Genomic DNA, 16099 nt, shown 5'->3' on the forward strand with positions numbered 1-16099 from the left:
TGTGCATAGGCTGAGACATCTTCAACTACGTTAACCCGGACTGGAAACGGGGGTGACTGATAGGGAAAAGCTGTCATCTCCGTAAGGGTGAGGCCCTGGGTAGGTTCATTCGTGCGTCCAGGATGTCATCAGGCCCTCGAGTTCTCTTCCTTCTGCCCCGCAGCCCACGGCGTGAGGCCATATTGGACAGCTCTGGGCCTCCCAGGCAGGCACTGCATTGAAGGTGGGAGGAGGGCCTCTTCCTGGTGTGGGAGCCGGAAGGACAAGGAAGCTGCTGTGCGGACCCCCCCTCAGGTTTCCTTAGCCAGCCTGGAGTCTCGTGCTCACCCCTAGAGCGAGTGCTGGCGAGAGCTGCTGTGACTGGCTGGGGGAGGCGGTGGGCCAGCTGGAACTCAGCAAGGAGTGGAGAGGGGACAGACCAGGCAGCAAACAGGGAGATCCGTTAGGAGCCTGTGGTCTGGGGGTTGGTGGCTTGGGCCACAGCGGTGGCTGGAGAGGCAATGAGAGAATGGTTTTGGGACACACATTAGGGGGCAGGGCCAACAGATATGCTGACTGGACGGAGGAACTGAGGGAAATGGGTGGATCAAGGATGAATACTGGGGTCCTGGCCTGAAAAACCAGGTGGCTGTTGGTTCCATTTGCTGAAAGGCAGAGGGAGAAAGAACAGACCTTTTAGGTAAAAATCCAGATTCTGTTTTATGGCAGTTGGTAGATGGAGGGGTAGGCAGTTGGCTGTACGAGTCTTGGGCTCAGAAGAGTGGTCCAGCCCCGGGATAAGATGTTGGAATCCATCAATGTCGAAATGATATTTAAAACCATGGGACCAAGTGAGATCTTTGGGGACTGTGTGAAGAGAGGGAAAAGGCCTGAGAAGGAAGGCCTGGGACTCACCAAGGTTTAGTGCGGGAGGATGAACAGCTGCCACACAGAGCCTGAGCTGGAGTGTGTGTGCCCAGTGCTGCAGGGACTCTGGGCCGATCGGGACTCGGGCTCGATCACGGGCTGCGGTAACAGGGAGGACCTGCACATTTGGAATCTCTAACATTGCCTGAGAGCACTGAGGAATGGAGTCATCTCTGGAATGCACTGGGAGAGAATAGGAGGTGGACAGGAGTTCTTTACCAGAGTCCTGTCATGAAGGGGAGCAGAGAAATAGGAAGAGTTTATTTTTTCAGGTGTCGTGTTTGCAAGCCCAGGGGAACGTACACATGGAGAGGGAGAACTTCATGATGCAGAAGAGAGGAGGGGCGCATTTAGAAGAAAAGCCTCTGTGTGAGCAAGAGCAGGGAGCCCCCAGAGAGTTAAGTGGAGGCCTGGCTTCTGACAAGGCAGAGCCGTTGTGCTTCTGAACAGAAGGTGGCTGCAGATGGAGACAAGGGGAAGTGCTCTTCGTGGCAGAAGGACGAGAGAAAGCCCATTTGGCACAGGTTAGCGGTTCTCAGCCTAAGGTGGTTTTGCAAACCCCGCCCCAGGACATTTGGTAATGTCTAGAGATAGTTTTGGTTGTCAGGACTGAGGGAGGTGGTGTTTTCCAGCGGGCATCCAGTGGTTACAAGCTAGGGATGCTACTAAATAAACATCCTACAACGCACAGAATTATCCGGCCCCATACGTCAAAAGGGGCATGACCGAGTGGTGCCATTAGCAGTTACGAAGGGATCTGTGGGGCAGCCCTCAAGTGCTTTATCGGCTAGCAGTGCATGGCCTCCCACTGGCCTCTCCAAGGCAGGGCCTGCAGGCACATGAGGATACAGCCTTGTCTGAATCCGCATCTGAGTGGTTATACCACGGGGTTAGAGGAAGCCCTTCGTCCTTGCCCTGGCCCGACAGGTCAAACCTTACACAGGGCCTCAGCCGTCATGCTCTCCTGTTGACGCCAGCTTTGGTGGGCCCGCCTGCTGCTCCCGGTGGTGGTGGTGGTGGTGGTGGGGTCTTGTTGCAGGCAGGTGACAGGGGAGGGGGAAACCTCAAACGAGCGGCTGTTATGGTCATCGTAGTTGTGACACAGAAACCAACTCATTTGCCTTTGCCAGAACCTTCCCTGTGTCAGGCAAGATGCATGGCACCAAAATATCTGGGTGTGAGAAATCTGTCTTCCTTGCATAGGATATTTATCTCTCTCTTTGTCTTGGGTAAGTTCTTTAAATTATCTTTCAGAGAGAACCCTATAGTATATGCTTTGTCCAAGGACAGATCTTGGTAAGAAAAATGCCTCTGGCTTCCCCTCCAAAGGCTCCCCTGCCATCTGTCAGTTTGGAAATCTCCACATCTTGACCCACGGCAAATTGCTTCTCGCTGCGCCCGACATCATGCCAGGCACACGCGGAGGCTGCGGGCTGGCTGAGTGAACAGTCCATTTTAGGGATGAATGAGCCAAAATCTTATCCATCACTCCTCATCTCTACAGTTACAGCCACACTGCCCCCATACCCGCTCTGAATGCCCTGCTTTCTCTTTGTCTCCTTCTAGAGTGCTTCCAGGTAGGGCCTCATCATTGGTGGAAGCAGGAGCCTCTTCCTGGGGAATGTCTCCACGTGCAGGCCCCCTTCCCTCCCATCTGCCTGGCATTTAAACCCCTCCGGCATCCGACGTCCAGCCTTCTCTTCCAGAGCTCACACTTAGCTGGAGCCGAAAGGAACTCCTTGCCATTCTCCACTAGGGTCCTGGCTTTCCCACGCTCCCTGGCCGTGTTGGCACCACTTCATGGAGGAGTTCAGCCTTATGTAAATATGCCCCATGGCATCTTTGCTCAAACTGGCGGAAAAGCCCTGTTGAAAAATTCTGGGCTTTAGTTACATCTCTGGCATCTGAGGGTGAAAGGGGTGTGACTGCTGCCCTTGACCCAGAGGGGGTCCCCATCTGAGTTGCCTCAGCATGTAAACCCTTGAAAATGGAGGGGTTCCACCAAGGAATCACAAGGAGAGCAAAGAAACTAAAGGTTTAACATATTACCTTCTGCAACTTGAGAAAAGCATTGTTGGCTGGGTTGAAATTGGAGGACTGGCCTGCCGTCCCCATGCAGGGGAGCTGTCCCTTGCAGGAGGTGCCTGGTGGGCAAGCCAGCCAGCATTTCTGCAGGGCAGGCAGTCCTGGGTCTCAGGCCCCTGGCAGAGCTGTCCTCGTGTAGAGGACAGGGAAACTGAGACCTAGGACCAACACCCTGCCACTCAGCACACTGCTTTTTACTTCCTGGCACCCTGTTTCAGTGCACTAGGGTTGGAGAGAGAGGGGAGCGATCATAACTTTGAGAAGAAAATCTAGATCTTGTGCTCCAGCAGCTAACAAGTCAGAGAAAGGTAATTTAAGAGTTAAATGTTGGGCGCAAGAGTGGCTCAGTTGGTTAAGCATCTGACTTTGGCTCAGGTCATGATGACGCTCATAGTTCGTGGGCTCACACCTCGCTTCAGGCTCTGTGCTGACAGCTCAGAGCCTGGAGCCTGCTTCAGATCCTCTGCATCCTCTCTCTCTGCCCCTTCCCCGCTCACGTGCACTCTCTCTCTCAAAAGTAAATAAACACTAAGGGTTAAACATGGTATTTCTGTACCCTTCTACAGAGCCCTCAGCCAGCCTGGGGGAGGTGGGCAAGAGAAGCCCCTGGGACTCGACACTGGCACCAAGATTCTTAGCAACGGCAAGGATCCCTTGATCTCCATCTCATATGTGTTCTGACTGTGGCTGGACCCACTGCAGTGGTCCCCGCATCCCCGGCTCAGGGTTGGGGACACATACAGCAGAAGTCAGCACGCTGATACAGGGCTTCCATGTCAGGAGGCCTACAAGCCCAGTGGGGAGACGTGTTCAGGCTGCCCCCAGGAGGCAGCCCATGTCAGGAACCTGCCGCCAAAGCTGTGCAAGGCTGGGCATGGTTTCTTGTTTGTGCATTGTGAACAGGTTCAGGTTCAAGTTCAAAGGTGGGAAGACTTTGAGATAAAACAATCATCTGGGTTCTAGAGAGTTGAGACTCTCCGTGTCTTATGCCAAACATATGAACAAACCATGCAGATACCCCAAGACCGGCACTGCCCCATCACCACTTCTCCATCTCCAGACACCCCAGTTTCAACCCCAGGTGTCTTGCTTTACGCTGACACCGGCTGTCCGGAGCACCCCTGTGAGGCAGCCCTTCCTGCCCGCTGTAACCCCGTCTGGAGCAAGATGACCCTGCACAGCCTCACCTCCCACCTCCCCTTCAGCCCAGCAGGAAGGAGAGGGTTTGGAGAAACTAGTTGTGCAGAGGAATGGACAGCAGGTGCTGGTCCCAGCGGTTCCTGGTCACATCCCACCTGTCTGTGCCACATCTGCAGGGGGCTCGGGAAGGTGGAGGTGGGGATGTGGCCCTGACACCAGGAGGCAGACACCACACAGCACGGTTTCCCTGCAGACCACAGGGACAGCATGGCAGTCCCTGAGAAGCACTGGGAGTCATTGGTGGCCATGGGCTCTTTCTGTCAAGGCCATGGTGCTTCAAGAGAGCGGACTTCCTGTTGTGGGCCCCAGAGAAGTGCTCCTTAGCTACACTGAGGGGCCTCATTTTGCTGTAGCTCCCTCCCCCTTAGGCTCACCCCTGCAATGGGGGAGAGTTGAATGGCTCCAGACAAAACGTCCTCTCTCCAGAGGCTGCCAGAATTTCTGCCAATCCTGGTCATGCACTGCCCCCGGCCCACAGTGAGGCATGTGAGCTCTTGTTAAGGGTGTGACTGCCCAGCACTGAGGCCTGCGCAAAGCCGGATGGAACTCTTTGGGCATGTGGCCAGGGTCGGGGCTGTCTATGTGCAAACATGGGTTTCACAGACCACAGCACGTGTGGTCAGTGGGGCTGCTGAATGTGGTTTCCAGGGCGCTGACTGTGTGGGCTGGAGATGAGCTTCCTCTGTCACGGCAGTTCTGCAGAGAGGCTGGGAGTCATGGGCAGAGCCACCTCGTGCTCTCCTGAAATAACCTGGGTCTAATGGGCTCCCGCACACAAGGGGCAGTAGCAAGTGAAATGTGCCCATTAAATGTGTGTGGTTCAGGAGGAGGCCTGGCCCTCTCCGGGCCGAGGAGCAACTGATGCGGCTGCCTTGTGGGCCATGGGCTTGGCTGGCTCAGCCAGGGTCCATGTGGCAGCCCGGCCTCAGCCCCCTCCACACTGGCTCCCCTCACAGAGAAGACAGTGAGTCGGCAATGGTGTGGGCAGAGCCTGGGAAATTTGGTACGGCCAGGGCTTCAGGACTCTGTCCTTCTGTGAGACGGGGGATGAGGCCACTACCTGCCTCTGCCTGGCCCCTCACTGACAGAGAAGTAGGGGGTTGCTGGTGATGGAAAGCAAAGGCCACCATCTGTCCCTGCCCTCTGCTTGCCTGGCAGGCAGGGAACACATGTGTCCTGGGAGCAGGGCATGTCTCCTCTGGAGCAGGCCCAGGACCTTCCCATGTTCACCCTGCAGCAGCTAAAGTCATTGGCCCAGAGTAATGGCCAGAGGAAGGCCATGACCTTGCTCACCCATGTAGGAATGAGAAAGGGGTGGGAATGTCACCTCTCCCAGTGCCCTTGGAGAACACGGAGGCTGCCATAAGTCCCAAAGGTGAAGGGTCTCATCTGCTGGCTGGGCAGGATGGCTTCCTGTCCTTGCAATGGCTCTAACTCTGGGGTCTCTGTGACCCCGCTGCAGGACCACTCTCCTTGGAGGATGGACAGCAGTAGCAGGAAACCCCGTGATTCTGGTTCAACAGGTCCTGTTAGGGAGGGACAGGAAAGGAGTGGAAGGCAAGGGGGGAGGTGCGGAGAACAGGCTTAGGTACCTCAGAGCTTAACAGGGTGGCTGACAGGGCCTCTCCCTGCATCACGGAGCATTGCCACACCCACAGCCACATCAACCCCATGAGGAGGCCGGGAGGGAGCACATGTCCATCTCATAGGTGAGGTAGCTGAGGCCAAAAGAGGTGAGTTGCTACTTGGAAAAGGTTTTTGAGTGGCTCCTCTCCCTGACAAGGGAGGCAGCAGGGCCACAGCTAGGCCCTGGGCACCTGTCGTCGGGCAGGGCTCTCCTGCCAACAGATGTCTGAGTCCATCACTTGAAGGTTCACTTCATAGTTGAAAGTAAAGCCTACCATAGCTATCAGGCAGTAATGCTCAGGACGCTACTAGGTCACTTCTACCTGGTGGCGGTGTGGTTTGCTTGGGGCAGGGGAGGGGGTTCAGAGAACAGAATGGAAGCTTCCAGGAAGGAAATCACTAGATACAGGAGGTGCCTTCCCAAACCTGCAGATTTCACTGGTGAAGGGCTGGCAAGCACGTCCCACCGCGACTCCTGGGGTGGGCAGCTCACACCTCCCACTTCTGCCAGTGCGCACCTCAAGCCCTGTGATCCCCAAACAGAGCTCTGAACGGTGTCCGCGATGATGGGCATTTGCTTTTCTAGATTAGGTCCCGGCCTCTCGAAGCTTTGCCTGTATTTCTAAAAGCTATCTTTGTTTGCTGACTGTTGTAAACTACTTGATAGAATGCTCAGATTCAATCAAAACATGCTCCAACCCTCCAGAAAGCCCCTCCATGCCTCCAACATGTGGGTCTCACGGGCTCTCCTTACATTGTGAAGGTCACACAGCACGCCGTCCTCACTGGCTGGCCCACCCGCCCTCTCACTGTGCAAACGGACGGGGCCACACTGAGAGGTCAGGTGCTCGTGGTGGGAAATGAGGCTGGCTGGGCGGGGCGAGGCCTTCCCCTCCACTAACCAAACCAGCAGAGAAGTCAGGCCCAGGGGTGGGGTGTGTGTGTGTGTGTGTGTGATGGTTTTGCTCTTATTGTCAAATTGCTGATTGCTTTTCCTTTAGTCTGAAATTATTTCCTTTCTAACTTATACCTTTTTATGAGGTTTTGGTAATAGTAAAAGCGACTAGTCTTTACTTGGCCAAATGAAAAAGTGGCAACCCTAAAGTAGGTCTCTGAGGATTTTTTAATTAAAAAATTAAAATTTGTTTTTTAAATTAAGAAATTGTGAATTTAAAATTAAAGTTAAAATTTTAATTTTAAATTCACATTTTAAATTGTGAAATCTGGACTGCAGGTGTTGGTGTGATGTTAGGACACCAGCATCCACCTCTTGGTCAGCTTACTGTGCCCTCGGGGGCAGGACGACCGGTGGCACAATGTGTTCACAAAATTGCATTGGTTGTATTGAGAAGGTGTCTAGACCACATCCTGGCTCAGCCCAAAAGAACAGGGTCCCTGGAGCACCTGGGTGGCTCAGTCAGTTAAGCATCTGACTGGCTCAGGTCATGATCTCACAGTTTGTGGGCTTAAGCCCCGTGTTGGGCTCTGTGCTGAAAGCTTGGAGCCTGAGCCTGCTTCAGATTCTATATCTCCCTCTCTCTCTGCCCCTCCCCTGCTTGCACTGTCTGTGTCTCAAAAATAAATTAAAAAAAAAAAAAAAAAGAACAGGGTCCCTGATGGGCTGTGTCTGCCAGCGATGTGTGTGTGGGGGGGGAAGCTTGCTTTCACTAGGACCCTCTAGTTGGAAGTGAACAAGTTTGCATAAAAAAAAAAAAAGGGGAAATTAGTTTAGTGGACTCAAATCAAATCTTAGCCAATACGCAGCAGTTTCTGACAAATCTAGTTGGACTTCACTCAGGTTTTTTAAAGGGGGTTTCAGTTTGGGAACGGATGCCAGAGACACTGGTGGTGATAATCTGGTGACCAGAACAGAAGGGTATTTCAGGAAAAATCCACTCAGTGGGCCTTAGGATGCACACGGTTCACCAAGAAGGGAGGCTGGAATCACTGTCCCTGGGAGTAGTGTCTGCTGTGGCCTGAGCTCTGAGCTGGGAGGTGAGCAGGCTGCAGAGCAGAAAACTGGGCTGTGCACACAAAGCTGGTCAAAGCTGTGTCTTCCCTATGCCACGCGGGGGTTTACAGTCAGCCGGATGCCCTGGTGTAAGCCGTCCCTAGAGGCCAGGCCTTTGCCCTACCTGACGTCATAATGCCATGTGCCTGTGAGCTGACTGTGAGGTCTGCAGAGTTCTAGAAGGCATGGTGCTGTGTCCTTTCCCATCTTGCTGGGCTGCTGGCTCCACTGGGGGAGAGCAGCTTGGACATTTATAAATAGTGGTTTGGTGAACACTGTGCTTGTAAAGCTGAGGGAGAAAGGAGGCTGCCTTTGATGCCATCAGTCACTCGCTAGCGACTTCGGGGTGGAAATCTCACTGCCCACACACCTGGTCTTCTTCTCTCTCTCCTTCTTTCTCCAAGTCTTTAAATCAGGTCAACCTTCCTTGGCAGCGCCCAACTCACCGGAGCGTGTATGCCTCACACGGCCCTTCCTGCAGGGTTCCACTTCATTATCTCCATGATCCAACATGGACACAGGGAGGAAGAAAGCGGACACTCTCTGAGTGATTTAACAGGATGCTTTAATGATGTATTGAAAATGAACATTGACCCCAGGTAAGAGGTGCTAAACGGATACTTTAAAAGCACACCATCCATTTCACTCTGATGGACTCTCCTCCTTAAATCACTGTGTTGTCATTTTTATAGCATAGATCTAGCTGTTGAGGCTACAGGACTGTGAAATGTCATATAAAAAGCCAATAAGAAAAAAATAAAATTAAGTTGTGGGGAGCGTGCATTAGCATTTCAAAAATGTTCTGTTGCATTATGCTACTCTTCTCTCTCTGTCAAGGGGCACCAGGATCCTGTCCTCCCCCATAAAGAGACTACGCCGCAGAATGTATTAGCGCTCCCTTCCTGAAACCGCATGGCAGCTGAAGGGCATAGTTACGATAATGGTGAAATACATTATGGACTAAATTTGATAGGACACTGGGGCTGTCTGCCTCCTCTGATGACGAAGGCTTGATTGCTTCTCTCCTTGTTGGCTCAGGTCCGTGGCTTTCAGAGTTTTGACAAATTAATGTTTTCAGCAATTCTGCCCTGGAGAAAAGTAAGGAATGAAATCTGTTGAGGTGAGGGTGTGACTCTTGCACGTGAGGTGACAATGGGAGGGCTTGGCATTCTGTGAGGCCTAGGCGGCCACCACCTCAAACTCCCCTGCCTGGCAGCCTGTAAAATACTGCAAATCGCCCAATGTCCAGACCGCTTGAATGGCTGCATCTAGAATTGAGAAGGTGTGGCCCCACCGTGCCACTCTGGAAGGTACGAGTTTAACAATGCACAACAGGCCTGGGTCTTCAGGTACCCTCTGGAGAAATTCAAACCCTTAGTGCCCTGAGGGGGGTCTTAAATTCTAACGTGGAGTCCCCCCCGGTGGCTCTGCTTCGGGAACTGGGCTTTCAGACCTGAGCTGGGCCAGACGGAGGGGTGGGGGCTGCTGCTGCGGGAGGGGGCTGTGCCTGTATTCGCCTCAAACAGCCCCCTGATCTTCCGGGTCATTATGGGAACACAATTTCTTTCTGTGGCTCAGAATTTGCCAAATTGGGGGAGATAAATCCAGTGCCCCTAATAGCTGATTACGCTAAACCATTGAAACAACTGCAGTGCTTTATCTGGAACTTTTCAGAAAGCTGACTTGTTCTTTAGAAGCCATCCACTTAATGGAATTCCACTGTATTATTTCCCAACGTGACGTGCTGCAAAACGGGTTTGGTCAGCATTTTGGTTTGGGGAATATATTTTCATTTGAGAAGATGCTTCTGCTGGGCCTCCTGCAACATAGCGTTGGGAGGCAGTGGACGCTGAGGCCCGTTCAGGGGAGGATTCTGGGGAAGGCCGCCACGGCCTTGTAGGGTGTCAGCAAGCACAGAGTGGCATGGGTTTTCTTTCTTTCTTTCTTTTCTTAATATATTCAGCATCAAGTCCAGCCCATGAGAACCTGCTCTGAATTGAATTCTACCCTTAATGAGACACCATGTCCCTTCTGCTCTCTGAAGAAGAGACCCTGAGAGTTTGCATTAGAGAGCCACACAAAACTTTTCACTGTTTCCATGTTTCCTAATAACAGCCTGAGTCATAACCTGAATTTTTATGCAGCTAATTATGAGTGCGACTCGGGCACGAAAGATTTATATGATCAGAAAAGAAATTACCTGCGTTATCTCTGGGCAGGCGGGGGATGAGCCGAGGAGGTGAGTTAGTCAGTTTTCTAGGTCATGCTGAAGGCGCCTGCACCGTGCTGGCTAACCAGTCTGTCCTGTCACCGAGCTCAGCGAGGGAAGGCCTGGGAGACATCCTCCTGGGACACTCCCAGAGCTGCCCGTCCCCCTTCCAGCCCAGAAACAGCCGGCTTTGGTCATTGGGGCTTCTGGAATCAGCACTTTCTCCCAACACGACATTTCTATCTATTCTCTGCTTCCTAAGACCAACGTGCACAACTAACATAACAGACCCGGGCAAATGAAATCAAAGCCCGAGAGGTGACTGGGTTAATGGGAAATGAGAGACACGTCCAACAGGGAGAGGGTCAGGGAGTTGATTTCTATGATCAGAATGGACGTTGGAATTCTATCCATTGTTTGGTCCTTAAAGTTTCATTTCAGTTACAGAGACTGAAAATTAATTACAGGTCCGTACCTTGAAGCATACGACCAAAGGAATGAGTGTTTGCCAAGAAGCAATAGCTCTTACAGCCATCATGCTCACTAAATTACCCGTGTATTGTTTATCTGTGCAAGGAGCAGCCGGCCCAGCGTGGTGGTAAGGAGTGCGTGATGGAGAGCAGTGCGGGGCGAGTGGGAACTCAGGCGTGTTTAGGGCTGTAATGCGCATTTAGTTACATGGCCATTTGCTGGGGCCCACAACTGATTAATATACACTGGCTTGTTCATTTACTCAGCATTACATTTAATCATTTAATTTTCACGAGAGTTTTCAGATCTTTTAATCATCCTAATATTCTTCTTATTGCAACATATTACTAAGCTGTTAGTTCAATTCAATTAAAAGGTGTCATCTCTGAAAGTAATTTATTCCATGTGCGTCGTTAAGCGGATACCCCAGATATGTCTGCATTTTCAAGGAATAATAACTCTTCCAACTTATTAGTCTGCAAACCACTGCGCTGTGTTAGCCCTGAAGACGATACCGCGAGTGGCGAATGTCTGTGTGCACTGGTGTGGCGGCAGATCTCTGACTGTTGCTCCAGATTTTGTCTAAGACTCAGAAGAGAATATGAAAATGTGGGCCATCTGTTAGTAGTCAGGGGGCTCCCAAAAACCCAGTTTGACTTTCTGATCCTGATAATATTTGTAATAACATGGTCTCGGAGTTCCCCCTTTGGGGGCCCCTTGGCGGAAGTTTCTATCTCCACCGCCTCTTACTGGAAGCAGGTGCTTGAGGCGTCGGCGGGTCCAGGTTTGGAGAAGTACCTGCTAGGGGTCTCTTCTCCCCTTGTCAGGACGCTGGCCCTTCCTGGCTGACTTTTGAATTACTTCTCTGTTCTCTCCGGAGCAGCGCCATCCAGGAGAAACGCAAGGTGATGCAGTGCGATACAATGTAATACTAACCAATACCTGATTTGAATTTCCTAATAGTCACAGAGAGTAAAAAGAAACAGGTGATACTGATCCTAATAATATATTTTAACTCAAAAAAATACAAAATATCATCTCATCATGTAATCAACATAAAAGTCAATGAGATATTTTACCTTCTTTTTTTTTTCCCTCCATATAAGGCATCCTAATCTAGTGTGCACATCTCACTCCTGAGTAGCCTCATTTCAGGGGCTCCAAAGCCACACCCAGCTACTGGGTACTGCCTTGGACGGGGCAGCTCCAGAAGCCTGAAGCCTGGGCTCCATGCAACCAGGCTGTAGCTTATCTGCCCCTGTGGCTCCTCTGAACTGAGGATAGAACTGCTTGGGGTCAGGGTTAGCTGGGAGTCTGTCTGCAGAAGTTGCTGATGCTCCCACAGGGGACAGATTCTCTCACAGGGGACAGTGGTCATGGATGACCTCTGAGGCTCCTCTTACCCTGAGGTTACAGGAACCCAGCAAGCTCAGGAAGGGGTGACTGGTGGGAAGAAACAGCTGCAAAGACGCCCCTGACCACAGGTCCTTGTCCCCAGGCCTTTGTGTGGCAAGGGAAAGCCAGATTTGTAGGTGGAAGGAAGAAAACCACTTTCACTTTAGGGCTTGAGGACGGGGAAGGGTCCACATCCACTTTGTAGCCCCTGTGCCTGGCCAAGCATGAGCCCAGGTGCCTATAAGGGGAGCCCGTGCCAGGGGCTCCCCCTGCCTAGGGAGCAAACCTTGTCCTCAGCCTGCTGTGTCCCACAGGAGAGATTTACTTTCCCTGGGGAGCAAAGTCCTCCGTGATGATGACATGTAGGATATGAATGCCTGCATTTTGAGGCCTAAGTGTTCCTCTTTCTTGGGCAGACTCCTCATGGCCAGGGCGGTGACCAGGTGCTGATAGAGTGTTGTTTGCAGAGATGTGCTCTGGACAGGGGGGGATGTTCCTTGAGTCTGGTGACAGCAGTCAAGTGCCATTTCCACACGCTAGAGATTTGAGCACTTAATCCCCTGGGTCTGTCCCTTATATGAGCCAGCCGAGGAGCCTTCAGAAGTCAGGGACAAATAGAGAGATGGTGCAAAATCTTAATGCCCTTTCCTGTTCTTGCAGAATGCTGTGATTATTAATATCTCTCTCACAGAAAAGGGCTATGTGTGCTGTTTTTTAGGAGAACAGCAATAAAAAAGGGAAATTAAATTAGCAACGTGGTGTGAACCTCTAATCCATTAAAGTGTCTTCAGCTCCATAACCTGTTACCTTAAACTCTGGCCACCTCCTTAAGTGGTTGCAGGAAAATAGCAGTGTGCCGCCTGGCCCCATTTTGTACCAGCAATGACAGAAGTGACGGAACGTCAGCAAAGCCTGGGCTGCTTTTCTGAGCGAGAGGGCTGTGCATGGGGCTGCACACGTGACCAAAGATGCGATTCCCCACATTGAGACACCCAGGTACTCACCCCAGAGTGCACACGAGCTCCAAGAATGAGCCACACACACACACACACACACACACACACACACACACACACCCTATCTCCAATCTATACTAAATAACGTGAAGATGAAACTGGCCTTAGGGGAAAGATGTCACAAACTGAACACAGTAGCAAGGACAGGGTACCAGTACTAGCAGCTGGTGGTTACTGAGTGCCAACAGCCTGGTTCTGTGCTGTGGTGAGGTCTTGCTACATGATTTGGGGGTTTAGTACGAAATAAAGATGCAGGCTCTTGTTCACAAAAGCACTTAGGATTCCAAGATGGGGATGCCAGGACATTAAACCAATGCAGCCCTTCTGAGCACAGAGGCCTGCTTAGGTCGCCTGCCCCCGCGGCTGGCCCTGGCCGTGTCCTGTCCGTATAGGACTGGCATTCTCCTGTCAATCACTATTAACTCTCTCCATGCTATAGATGAGCAGGCAGAGGCTCAAAGAGGTTCGGAGACTACCAGGACTGACTCACTGGAGGTGGTCTGAATGGGGGGCTCAGTCTTTGCCCAGCACATGGTGAAGTTGCAGAAAACACCAGACAAGGGCGGCAGGCTGCCCCAGAATCATGCTGTGAACGCTGATGTGGTTGCAGGAAAACAGTATCATCTGTGTCATTAAATTAAGGTAGTTAATTTGAAGTGTATTGGTTTTGCCGTTTGTTTTTATTTCATTTATAAATTTGTTTTAGCTTTAAGGTTGTAAAAGAGCCCTCCCCATAAGGAAGGTGTACCTAGTTTTATGTTTGTACATATTCAACGAACATCATACTAAATGTAATTTAAGTCAAAAGAGAGAAAGCACATTTCCCCTTTAAAGTGGCATCTGTGCATCCCTGCAGGAGGAAAACACATCTCTTGTCCCTCGAGGTAGGAGGCTCAGAAGGTGTTCCCAGCTGTGCCCCTTTGCTGCTGCCAACAAAACCCATTCGGGATGGATGCTGGACCCCAGGGGACAGGGAGGGGAGGGAAGGTGGGGACAGGGACGGGAGGGCAGGTGGCCCCCACAAGCAGGTAGCTGACTAAGGCTGGCAGCTGAAGGCCCCGAAGCTCAGTCTGGGTCTGGCTCCCCTCCTGGCTGCCACTTCACATTCCTTCACCTTGTTCCCAGGGAAGTGTCAGATTTACAAGATTCTGGGAGAGTGGCCCTGGCCCCAAGGCAGGGAGGAGCCCGTAGGAACACCCAGGGCCTCCTGGGGGGGGGGGGAGGGCTCCGTGTGGGGGTTGTGTCCTTGCCAACCCTGACAGGTGCCTTGGGCTAAAGCCAGCCTCCCCATATCTAAGTCTCTAACGTCACAGCAGGAGCACATTTCAAACTAGCAGGTCCTTTTAGTTTATGCAACCAGCAACTTCACACCAAGATGTATTTCCAACAGATGACACGCCCAAGATTTACACAAGAATGTTCACAGAGGCACTCTTCCTAATTATCCCAAACCGGAAACAGCCCAGGTGTGTCACGGGTGGCATATTCTTACAGTGGGATATGGTGTGCCAGTGAACGGGCAAGATCTCTGCCGTAGGTCAAGTGACAATGGAAGACTCTCACCGACATAGTTCTCAGGACGTAGACCGTTACAAAAGGGTCATGCTAGATGCTTCTATTGATAAAAAGGTAAAACACAGGCAAAATGGCTCTATTGTATTAAACAGGATAATAGTTACACGTGGGAAAGAGGATGTCCAGGTGCTGGGATGCCCCATTTGTTCCTGGGAATAGTAGTCAATGGAGGTGCCTGCGACTATTGCATTGAACTTGTGCACTTAGGATGTGTGCACATTCTGTGTGTAGTGTGCCAACTGCAATGAAAAAAAAAAAAACCCCAACAGAAACCTTACCATATGAAACAGGAAATATAATATATAAAGAGAAAAAGACACACTATCATTCTCTGCCTGCTGCCACCTACCTTCCCATGGGACAGTCCTGAGAGGAGCCTGGATGGAGGTGAGGATCCTCCAGTGCCTAACTTGTCCCTTGGGGTGAACTCACACATTCTGGGTAAAGCAGCCCATTAACAGGGTTGAGTCCCTCGGGGTTCTAGGGACTGTGACTGGCGGGAAGTCCTGTTTTGAACTGTTACTAGTGGTTTGTGCCAAGGACGCCTGGTGCTGCTATAAAGCGAGAGATAATCAGGCAGCCTGGGTAAGGCAGGGCCCCCTTTGCAAAGATGCCAGCATGACAGGAGATTTCATCATCCCTTGCCCATCCCTGTGACCAGAGCTGTGCACCCCCCTGAACTCAGTCCCATGGCCTAAACCACAAGGCCCTCCACTACAGTGGGAAGGTGTGTCTGCTTTACAGATGGGAAAACTCTTTCCAGGGACCCTAAGAGATTGGCATGTCTCCCCCAGAGCCTCCCTAGCATATGGGTGGAGACTGGGCCTCACAGCCCATCCAGGGCTGATGCCATTACTGCAGTGATGTCCAGAAGCACCGACAGGTCTCCGTCTGCTGGCTACAAAGTGCCAATCCACTGGAGGGTCGGGCGCACACACCCTGTCCCAAGGTCTGCCCCCCCAGAGCTCCGGGGTCTGACAGGTCATGCGTGTTTGGAGCAAAAGGGATGGTGTGGCTCTGTAACTTGCTCTGGTTCCCGCCCTCCCTGGCTCACCAGGACTTCTGTGATGCCCAGGCTGTAATCTTGGCTTTCGTTGCCACCCTCACCAGCCTGCCACATGGGCAGTCTTTTTGTTCGCAGGTGCTCCAGGAGGGCTCTGGCGTGAGCTGGCATGAGCTTATCCTCCCTGATTTGTCACAACCCACACGTGTGTTTCGATGACACCTTGCTTTCAACACAGTCTAAGGAAGCCAGGACCTGTTCTCTTGCCTGTCCCAGGAGAGCATTCAGCAGAGGTGGCATTGAGAGCCACTCAGGGAACATCAGAAATAGGAAGTTCTTAGCAAAAGACTGGGCCCCAGGTGGGGGGCTCAGAGGGGCATGCTGCAGAGAGCGGCCCTCCCTGGAGGGTGGTTCTGACAGGTCTGTAGGTCACTGTGACCTTGCAAACTCCAATGATTCCCTGAAAGCTGGGCAAGGGTGCTTCTATGCTTCAGACCCAGGACATGAGGGAGGGAAGTGCTCTTGAATGTCACCCGGCCCCCTGCTCTTCCGATGGATAAGTAAAACCAGGGAGCCTCAGGTTCACGGAGCACCAACAGCCT

The 16099-nt window shown here is 51.9% G+C and overlaps 1 protein-coding gene across 1 annotated transcript in view; it reads right to left on the reverse strand.

The window, feature by feature from the left end:
* FSTL4 (follistatin like 4) overlaps positions 1–16099 on the reverse strand; it is a 526907-nt gene that overhangs the window by 76161 nt on the left and 434647 nt on the right. The window lies entirely within an intron of this gene.

Source organism: Suricata suricatta, chromosome 6 (assembly GCF_006229205.1).
Source record: "Suricata suricatta isolate VVHF042 chromosome 6, meerkat_22Aug2017_6uvM2_HiC, whole genome shotgun sequence".
Lineage (NCBI taxonomy): Eukaryota > Metazoa > Chordata > Mammalia > Carnivora > Herpestidae > Suricata > Suricata suricatta.